Source organism: Halyomorpha halys, unplaced genomic scaffold (genome assembly GCF_000696795.3).
Source record: "Halyomorpha halys isolate HHAL.00 unplaced genomic scaffold, Hhal_1.1 Scaffold397.1, whole genome shotgun sequence".
NCBI lineage: Eukaryota > Metazoa > Arthropoda > Insecta > Hemiptera > Pentatomidae > Halyomorpha > Halyomorpha halys.
Window position 1 is genome coordinate 475,229 of NW_027115275.1, and position 11,707 is coordinate 486,935.

At 30.5% G+C, this 11,707-nt stretch overlaps 1 long non-coding RNA gene across 1 annotated transcript in view; it reads right to left on the bottom strand.

The window, feature by feature from the left end:
* Positions 1 to 8,042: 8,042 nt before the first annotated feature.
* Positions 8,043 to 11,707, bottom strand: part of LOC136797004 (uncharacterized) — a 19,695-nt gene continuing 16,030 nt past the window's right edge. The window contains exon 3 of the long non-coding RNA XR_010844798.1: positions 8,043 to 8,841. This is a non-coding gene — a long non-coding RNA (uncharacterized lncRNA). The remainder of the gene's footprint in view (positions 8,842 to 11,707) is intronic.

Here is an 11,707-nt window from a genome sequence, read left to right on the forward strand (position 1 = left end):
AATGATAAAGTATTATAAGCAAAACAATAATAATAAATCAATGTTATAAATCTAAAATAATTATAAAACAAATAAGATATTCATACTTAGGAAGTTATAATTTATACACATCACTTCTATCTTTGTTTATTTGCAAGTGATTGGGAAAATCAATGGTACAAATCTTTATAAAAAAATAGAAATCTACATATCAGTATAATGAAATTAGATAATAACAATAATGGATATAGATGAACTAAGTTGAAATTTATTTCTTGTGTCTAGCACAAAATAAATTTCAACCCCCATAAACCGGATTCGAACAGGCGTAGATCTTTATAATATTATTTTAGATTATCTTTTAATTTTTAAAAAATATAAATAAATAGTGTTATTAAATGAGAAATTGATACTGGAGTGGAGAAACGATAGTTTATGTGTAGGTAACTTTGATCTGTCCTTCGCAGATGCCGTATTCTAACGGTGTAATGATAAGAAATAATGTAATTAAGGTAATTAACGATTTAAACTTCGTCATAGGTTAGTTGTTAATAAGCCATGGATGGAAACACTAGAACACTGGATATTCGAAAAGGCCACTATCCCTAATTTTATTCAACTATCCATTGAATTTTATGTTCAATAAACTAAACTGAGAAAGAAATGTCACGACTATAAATGGATGCAAGTTGTCGAATTTGAGATTTCTGAGCGATTAAGTTATTTTTCATTTTTTTTTTTTTTTTCGTGGGACACATGTATTGAGGACAGTCCATCTCACTTAAAGATAAAACAGGTGACATAATTAGAAGGATTAACATGAGAAGAGAATAGTATTGGTACATGGAAAACATTTTTAAAAGTCAATTACTTCCAGGACTAAATACATTGGAAATATAATTTTATATGGATCTGAGATATGGTCAGCAGAAAGCAATTATGAAAAATGAGCGAGAATACAAATTATGTTTCTAGTAGTACGATAGACATCAAAAGAAAACACCGCATCAGCAACAAAAAAGTACAATATAGAATTAAAACTAAAATTCGACCAAAAGAAGCACATCAAGTAAAATGGAAGTGGCTCGTCATACTGATGCGATAAGATGGGCGAAATCGCTACAGTGTAGATGCCAAGGGGACACAAGAGATGGAGTGGAAGACTAATTACATGATGGCGAGATTAGATAGTGCAAAGAGTAGGCGACTGTGGTCGTAAATTTAGATCTATGGAGTAAAGAAATAAAGAACCTATAGTAAATTACCAGTTATAACCAAATCTACTAATCCAGCATAAAAGCATATTTTATTTGAAAAATTATGAATTTATTATAAATTAACTTAAACAATTTAATCAGTCAAGCAGTGGTAATTTTTGTAAATTCTTTATTATTATTATTTTAGGTTTGACTAATTTTTGCCACACTTTTAATTTTTTTTTAAAATAATATAATATCATGCATAGTGACTTGTCCCACCCTCGAGTAGTAACTAGAACCTCTCTGAAGGAACAAGGATATCCTTGACTGTGCCAGGACCCCTTTCCTGTTTAGTGCTAGAGGTTGCTGTCCCCAGCCAGTTCAGAGAAATGTTGGACCCTTTCCAGTGCCCACCTGTTTCCAGTCATACTGCCACTGTACCCCCTCCGATAGCGATTGCTGCCGTAGAGACGAATCTGCTGAGACACTTAGATATGGATAGCCTTCTAATATTTGTCTATGTCTTATTTACAACATTTTTTAATTATTCATAGAAATTTACAACTGTATTAAATAAGTATACAAAAAGTAAATGTTATGTGAGTTATATTTCAAGGTCAAGATACAGTCTTGTTGAGAATTTATCCAGTGTTCTCTAGTAACATGTCTAGAGTAGAAGAACTTGAAACCATCTACAGCAACCTTGGAGGATTATTATTATGGGTTGGGTTAGTTGTGTTTATCGTGGAGGGATTGATATCTGGTTCAGGCCAATTCGGCAATTTACAGAACATTGTGTTATTTTTAACGAAGTATGGAGCACTAATGATTTTAATAATAATTTTGGATAAGAAGGATTGGATACAAGATGTTAATTTTCAACTCCGTACGTCCAAATAGGCCTTATTATGTTCATTTAAATTAGTCTTTTGTAATTAATTGAAATGTTAGACCGTTTGTCTATCAAGTGTTGTAATAGTCGGAATCGCCGAGGAGTTGCCTGACTTTTTTTTTTTTTTTTTTTTTTGAGGATTCCAAGTTAGTCGTTTGTCCAGATATAGCCCTAGTAATACAAGAGCCCTTTGGAAAAAAACAAAGATATTTTACCCTGATTTTTAATTACCTAATGAAAGCTATTAGTAAAAATTGATAAATCTGCAAAGTATAGGTAAGGGGAATTAAAAATTGCGGTTTTTTCAAAATGTTAAAAAATGTTTTGTTCTTTTTTCATTGTGAGCTTTATATTTTTAAAACTGCCTATGACACCAGAAAACCTCATTTAAAGTATAGTAAATTAGCTAAAGTATGAGCCCAGAAATACAGCACAAAAATACACAAAAATAAATAAATTAGCTCTTTAAGATATCATTTTGAATTAGGTCTCTCCAATGAATAATAATTAAGCCCATTATAAAATTGGTTAATTATTAAAGTTTGTTTCGGTAACCCTACACCCAAGGAGGATTCGTTCTTACAAGAGCTTTTTTATGAAACTTGTAAGGACCATGTAGTGCTTACTTCAAAGTTAAGATGAACAGAAAGATTTTGAAGACAACTTAACGACAAGTATTATCCAAGCAGAGGCGGTTCCCGTATAGTGATCACACAGTTCAGAATGATGAATTTAATTATGAGTAAACTATCTAACGTTTTTCAAATGATGAAGTAAAGAATATAGGTTATAAAGAGGGCTATTTGTTCCGAAAAAAATATTTAAGGGGTATATTGCAAAGGAAAAATTTAACCAATTACAATAGTATTTTTTTGTTTATTAAAAATAAAACTTTTTATATTTTGATTGTTTATTAATAAGATATGAGATATTTCTAGACAAAGGTGAACCCCATCACAATAGTAAAACATTTAAAAAAAATTAAAGAAATTAAAATTAAACATTTCTTCACCTTAAAAATTCTCTGTATACAAATAAAGGATATACTAACATATAAAATAATTATAAACAATCCTGTTTAAAAAACAATGCAAACTTTTGGAGTTCAGTACATTGTTAAGTACTGAACAACGGTTGTTTGTCCATGATCACGCTCCAACGCCAGATTTTTCCCCAATTAAGGATATACAACTTATAAAGGCTGGATGGCCTTTAAAGGACTCTCCAAACCCACAGGGTTGACTAACAACCCTATTTACAATAAAAAGACTAATAATTATCTTTCACAGTCGTATTTGAACCCGGGTCCTTAGACTTAGCAGAGATAAACCTATACTGGTTTATTATTTCCTCGGACGTTGTTCAAATGAGGAAATAATGAAAAAAAAAGTTATAAAAAAGGTTATAGCTTCCGAAAAATATGTAAGAAATAACTACTATGTCCTCTCGAACTGCTTTTAAGTCAACATTGGAAATTTATAATCAAGATATTTTATAATAAACTACACGAAATGATGTCCAGCTGTTTCGCCACGTCCTTGCAGATCCTTGGATTTAATACCTCCCTGGAATCAAAAGAAGCCGCCGATAAACACAAAGACAATTCCCGCGATAGAGGCTGGAACTAGGAAGCAGCGACAATAGAATGTCCTAGATCTTCAAGGCTGGTCCCAACGGAGGGGGGAGGCCTTGGGTCTTCTGGCAGCTAGCACCAGATCGCAGTAAACTAAATACTAAATTCAATTTACTATTCGACTAACAAATAAAGTTTAAATATAGTATATGTCAATTTTAGAACAGAAGAGTTCATAAAACTATAGGTAAAGTATTTGCATGCATATCGTAGTATATTGGATAAAAGAATAATCTTGTATACTACGATTTCGTCAATGTGCAGGATGATAAACCAGTAAATGGTAAGAAGAACATTAATGAAGTGCCCGTAAAATTCTCTCAAAATCTCTGAATAAATACATAATATGTTAGTGAACCCGAAAGTTCGATGCCGATACAACTAATTTTCTAGTCTGATCAGTCTTACTTAACACAATTCTCCCACTTGCGCCTCGGTTCTCACGCTACTTGCCTGCTCCCACTTATACCAGTAGGTTCAGCACGTTTGTTTATTATTGAGAGCTAAAATTAAACTCCCTTATTTTATTTCCCTTAATGTTATCACCTAAATTGTATTTACTTGCATAATATTAATTCGAAGTATGAATTTTCAGTCAGTTTCTCCTACTTTGGTTTAAATATTCTATTATATTGTGTGAATTCCAACTTTTAAATTCCTGTCTCTTCTCCCCTCCATTACCCCCTTCCCTCTGTCACTCACTAACTCACTCCCTAGAAATTGAAACAGGCTGTAGTTTTATAGTACTCGCAATCCTTGATCATAAATTTTCTATTGATATAAAGTCGAAACATGGCAAGGCCACGGCAGTTGAATTTTATTATATAAATGGTATCAATAATCATTAAAAAGTTCAAAATAGAAAACAACATATTTATTCTACATTTTTAAAGTACATTTAGTGTCCCTGCATTTTACTAAATAAAGTATTTAAATTCAAATTTTAGTTTAAATTAAGCTAACAATAAGCAGAAAGTTTAATTACAATCCTTCCTAGATCCTTCTTACTGAAAGAATGAATCCTCAGTATCCAAATCGAGGTAGATGAACCTACCTCTGATAGACAGTAACTATAAATAATGTTTAGTACCCAGGTGGAAATACTGTCCAAGATCTGGTGGGAACTGCAGAAGATGCGGGTCCTTGTATTTCATTCGGTGTCTCAATTGTTAGGACTATCGTTACTCATTCTGTTAGGAGACCACTATCCAAAGGCTAGTGGACTCTAGAGTCTTCTACGGAATGACAATTTATTTAATCGAATATTATTATAAATATTAACAAGGTGATAAAGAAATTTATGGTCGAGCGAATCATGGAAGCAGGTATTGTGCAACCCCTGACAGAAGCCCCTATCTTTTAGGGCAGTTTGGACTGAATCTATTTCTGAATTTATTGAATTGGACTATTATATTTCTGTGCTGATTTAATCTTAATCCTTCCTTTAAAAATTAAATAAAATCTGTACCACTACAACCCATTGCAATTAATAATAATAATAGTTTGTTTATTCATTAAATCTATAAGAGTTTATTTATTAATTAGATCCATTACAACCAATCCTTCCTTTATTTCCCCAAAATAGTGAAAATTTTGGAAACTAAAAATCTAATGATGTTTATTTTCTATCAATTAATATTAATAATTTTTAATATTTTGAAAAATGTAAGCTATTCATATCATTTTGTGTTGTTATTAACTTAACCGTTTATAAACAAAAGGCGGCATAGTAATTTTAAGAAGATTGTTCGTATAGCATAAAAAAAAGTACCTATATAAGAAAAAAAACTATTTATTAGTAACCCAAGATTTACACCACTGCTGGGAATCACCAAGGTTAAGTAAGAATGAGATATAAATATTTAAGTATCATATTATACAAGACTATAAGAATATTTATAGAAAAAAGTATGCAAAAAATATATATTTACATACAAAGTTGTAAAAAAAAGGGAACAAAGTGAACCGAAAGAATATAATAATAAATAAATATAATAATAATTAATAACATGTATAGTAATGCTAATTAAAAATGTATAATTTAATTATTTCCTTCTTTTAATGTAATCATATTTCCTAATTATTATATCTTTAATTATTACTTCAGAGGTAAATTTTTCATCCTATCACTCATTACTGTGCTTGCTATTAATTATTATTGTATTCATTTGTACATATAAGTGCTTATAGTTTACTACGTTCCTTATTTGCTTTGTATTTTTTTTTTTAATAAAAGTTTCTATGTATATTCTTGTAGTCTTATCTTGCAAAATGAAATTGTAAATTATTCATAATAATAAAGTTGTAACATATTTTTTACAATCAAGAATGTACTGGTCAAGAATGTTTACTAACGTTAGTATCGAACATCTTAAAAACTTTGTGAAAAACTATACACTCCATCAGTTAACACTTCCGGTCGGTTGGATTGGTGGAATTTCGATGAGGCATGATGAATTATTAGGGTCGCTGTAATTGTTGCAACTTTGCAACACCCCTAAAACCCACTATGTTCTAATTAGCTATTGATCCTAATTGGCCATCTATAGATAATCTAAAATGGAAAAATACTAAAATTCCGGGACAGAAACTATAAAATTGGTATAATGCTCGTAAAGGGTGGTTAAATGCGTGGAGGGGCATCGCCTTAGAAATCTCATGTCTATAGCTGCGCCGGTTCAATTCCCGTCTGGGCAAGTTGATTTTAATTACGTGGTGGCTCTATAGAATGAAAATCCCATCCTCCCATTCGGGTTAGAATAAGTTGGTTACCTATATGATACTCTTCCCTCCTATGTCAGAAATTACTAGAAGGAGGTAAACAAAAAATGAAATGTTAAACGGGCGAAAAAATAAATAAAGAGTTCTGTTCTATTGACTACTAGCTTATCAATCATCTGTAAAGAAAATACACGAACCTAAACGCAAGAGTGGTTTGAAATTACAAACTAGACATTTGAGTTTAACTATAAGTGGGCAAGACAACAAAGTGCTACAGAGCATCTGAGTTACAGCCCCAGAAGAGCAAACGTCGTACATTAAACGTCTTGTAAACGATATTTCAACGATAATTGGCAACGATAATCTAGGATCTGGCTGGCGCGATCCCACGCGATAGCTCGGCGCTGTGTGGGTTTGTCGCTGGCTTTTCTTGTAGTCTGTCAATATTAGCGTGTGGGTTGGAGTCTTCGACGCGAAAATCAAATATTTTTTTTTGTTTTCTTAATGTAGAGAAAAAAATAATTTATCTAGCAATTAAAATGAATATAATTAATTGAACTTATTAATTTATTCTGGGTTGCACTTACTAAATCAATTCACTTCATCAATCTATTTGGAATCATAGCGCGCAATCCTTCTCGTTTAGTTGTCGGAATCTGAAATCGATTCTCAGCAACATTCCTATCTATCCTGAATTATAATCAGGCGCTGGTACTTAGCTAATAATATGCAAAAGTCTCTAAAACATAATAACTGTACAGTGAAATTTGGATTACTTAGCACCAAATTTTGTATTTTGACCCAATTACCGGAATAAAAATTGTATACCTGAATTTATATTATAATAATTTAATTATAACTGAGCTTCCTTAGAGTATAATTAAAATTAAAATCCGCTAGTTTAAATTGTGCTAATAACTATGTATTTACAAAATCATTGGTAGGAGAGTTGAATCAAAACGATTTTATTCAATAGTTGTTAATAGTTAAATAACATAAATTCTTATAAATGCTTAAAACTGCTCTGTATTGTTTTGGACAATGGTCCATTTACCTTTAAAACCTTTAAAATCAAATTGCTGCCTTTCAGAGATGAGAAAAAAATAGCTGTAATTAAAAGATCAGTTGTTCCATAACTAATTCATGCAACTAAATTAGCTAATAATTCATAAAAACTACGGTTGATGTAGCTACAGTTTTATAGCTGTGGATATAATACAAAGACAATCCGTCTGAGTGTCTCTGTATCGGTATTGCGGATACTGTACAGCATTTGCTTCGTATCCATTCTTAATTATATCAATAGAAAATTTAATACTGAAGCTTTTATAATTTTAGTAATGACACGAAAAAGCTTGTGAAAGGCATAAATATATAATTAATTAAACGTTAAATTAATAATATAGCATAATATTTAATATTGAGAGAGAGTAAGGAGAGGAATAGGAAGTCGGGAAGGGAGTGGGAGAGAATGTTAGAGAGGAAGATTAAAATCTATCTTAATCTTTGGATTAATTGACGGGAATCCTATACTAATTTCTTTTATTAAAAAAACAAAAAAATATATGAACAAATATTGTACTAAATTGTTAGATTTTAAAGTTTTTACAATTTCGACTTTAGCTTTAATTTCAAAGTTCATGTACAATAGCTTTCTTTTGAAATTTAAAAGGTTGGTTGCTATGATGTTTAAGGTGCGATGGAAGTTCTCCATCCTTATCCTTTTCGTATTGCCAAGCTTGATATTTCAAGATGCTTTTGCTTATGTTATATATATCCTACAATCATCTTAAGAAATATTACATTACAGTTTATACATATTACATAATAGTTTATTTAATTCAAGCTAGCAATATCGGATTACAGAAAATGTCAAGTTCATAACAAACATGCATATTTGAAACAAAGTGTTATGTTACATTCAAGTTATGTGTATATAGATACATATCACCAAACTGAGACTGAAAAAAATTGAGGTGGCTAACAATAAAAAATATATTGCACGACACACCGCTAAATGCACTATTTCATGCATAAAGACATAGGACCTTTACACCGGTCCCTGACTGCACATGCACACACGAATGCAAATGTGCATAAGGATTGATAAGACTCTTAGCTACAAAATGCACTTGTTTGCCTCATTTGAAAGAGAAGCGATAAAGAGAACGAGGGCATCTTTAGTGCATTTTTATCTTAACTTCCTTCAAGTGGTGTTCGAACTGTCACGAGCGTAAAACTAAAACTTCATCACCAGAGAATAGTCTTTTCATTGGAAATAGTTGTTCCAATTGTAGGCTCTTATGTTCCGTGCGTTAGATTTGGAGGTTAGCGTGTGTCAAGCTTAATTTTCTTCCTCTGCATGTAAATTAGGTGCGACTCTGAAGAAAACTTATACATTATGCTTCCTCAACTACCTAAAAAAAAAAAAAAATTGTAATTTGTAAAAGTATTTTTGAAGATGTAACTTAGTTAATATACTTTTATTTCGTCAAGGATAATTTTAAAAATAAGATTCACCTAGGCATATTTCTACACAGGTAGTTGTAAATCTTGGTTTATTCTCCACCATCTTGTGTTAGGGATTTCAACAAACTGTCCGAATTTTAGGCATGAGAAATATACTACCTGTTTGATACTAATTTAATTTTTTTTTTTATTATTTATTTATTGTAAGTTACAACTGTACAAAATAATACAACAGGTAAATATGTAGTATGTTTCATATACACTTGAAAATCTTGGGAAGGAACCACCCATTGGTGGTACTTCAAACATTAATTTAAACTAGAAGGTCCCGTGGCCATCTTCTTTTCAGACGCCTGAGGATTATCAGGGATTGTTAAGGATGAAAGATTAAGAATTAATGGGTTAGGATGGTTAAGGAGTTTGGAATAAAAAGACGCATATCTGTTTTGGGTCAAATCTGCAACGAATGGGATGTTAAGGTCTTTATGAATGAGTTTATTTGTGACGTAATAAGGAGCATCAAGGATTTTACGTAATTTAATTTTAAATATTAAAATCAATAAATAATTGATGAATAATGAATGAATAATAAATTGATAAAAATAATATTTAACTGTTTTTTTTTTTTTTTAAATCAGTCTTCTTCGATAAAGGTAAAATTATGAAACCATTAAAGAGAGCCCATTTTGGTTTCGAATGGGCAATGGGCTCTCCACGATTATTGCTAACTCTTCAAAAATCATTTAATCCAAAACGTCAAATATATTTTTGACTGTCTCACATTTGACGAAATTTCGTCAAACATTTTCGTCTACAGAAAACATTGTTGTAAAATTAATTCGACGTAAATTTAATTAATTTTCCACAAATCCCATAAGAATTTTTTTAGACTTAACGGTTCCATTGAGGTAGAGGATAACCAGAATCATTAAGAAGCTTTTATAGAAAATAACTGCTTAAATAAGTTTTATCGTTGTATTGTAATAAAGATTATATACGTTATAATATTTTTATATTTTATATACTATATATTTTATATTTTATACTCAATACAGCTATTATTTTATTGTATCGCCCTTTTAATAATTTTTTATCTATTTTTTAAAATTTTAATTTAATGTTACATCAGTTAGCTGGTTAGTTCCGAAACTACATCAGATTTTTATTTGTGTATCATGACTATATTTAAGTTTTTAACGACTCGTATTTTAGATCCATTCTAATTTATATTTGCTAAAGGAAAAAAAAGTATTTAGTAAGTAGAGAAAATGAAATTAGACAGATATAGGAAATAATGAGAAAAACAAATGAAAATGAAAGGAAGAATAAAAAACAAAAAAAAAAAATTGATTAAAAATGTCACTATTGGTATTGCTACTATGTAATTTAGAATAATTTAAATTATCCTATATAAATATGTATTATTTTAACAATCAATTGTTTCATTGGATGCCTTATGCTGGGTAAATTGCTGGCGAAAACAATGCAGCCGGGAAGCATAAATTTTGCAATAATTTTCCTATTAAAAAAAAAAAAATCTATAAACAATGATACTTATCTAATAACAATTGTTCTCAAAAATAAAAAAAACTGCCCAAGTGGTAATTACTCCATTCCTTAAGAACAAATAACAAATAAATAAATTTCTTTTGCAAAATCTGCATTTTATATTTACTCTTTTAATTAGAATTTACAACTTTTATTTTTTTTTTGACATTTTTAAGAGTTCAAAACATTATCCTAAGGTAAAATTTGCTTTGAATTCATTCAACATGATTTTTCTCGTTGAAAGAATATTTTTGACGATAATTCACAAAATAAGAGACTGTTTGAAAAATGATCAATTTTTGTTAGAAAATAATGGTTGTAGAGAAATTATTTTGGTCTCAAACCGTAGCATATTTTATCGAATTAGAAGAAGGCAATCTGTTCTGTTAGGCGCATAGTTTTATAGTCATTTAGTAACAATTAAAATATTTAATGAAGATTTCAGTTAAAAACAGAAATATGGTTCTAGCATCTACTAAAGCAAACTTAAACCTTTAAATACTTATAAGGTCCCAAGAAATTTTTTATTATCCTTTTTGTTTCTGACTATGTTCAGTCTAATTTAGACTAAAATATGAATTTTGCTTCAAAATTGTTTTTATTGGATTAGACAAGGTTTCATCTGTAAATGACAACAGGCATTGACATACTATCAGGAAAGAGGGTCATAGCTATAATTTACAATCCTTTCTTTTTTTTAATATAAAAAATACATGTATTTATGTATTAGTGGCAATATGTTGAAGTAATATGTGAATTTAGTGTTTTTTAATTACTTTTTCGTTTCGTAATTTGAGTAAAACTATGTATAAATCTTGCAAGTCACGGAAACTTCAGAATGACTTAAATAAAATGATTATAACAAGTGAGATTTTGGTAACAGAACGATTCATAATTATTTTATATATATATATTATTGGCGCGACAGACCGTGGAGGTCCAAGGCCTCGCGGGATGTACTTTAGAAGAAATACATTGCGCGTTTCCTGACGTGGTTTTCATAGGGTGGGTCCGTCACTCCCGCGCATAATTTTAAGTTTGAAAAAAATCCTGAGTAGGGCTTCAGACGCCTAGGAGAATTGATAGGTAGTGAAGGAGAAGCCAGGTTAGAAACGAGTTGATTTGGGTGGCTGGGAAGTTTATCATGGAAGGATTGGTATCTGGTTCTGACCAAATCGGCAACATATGGGGCATTGAGGTCCTGATGGATGATTTGATTTGTGACAAAGTAAGGAGCATTAAGGATTTTACGAAGGATTTTGGACT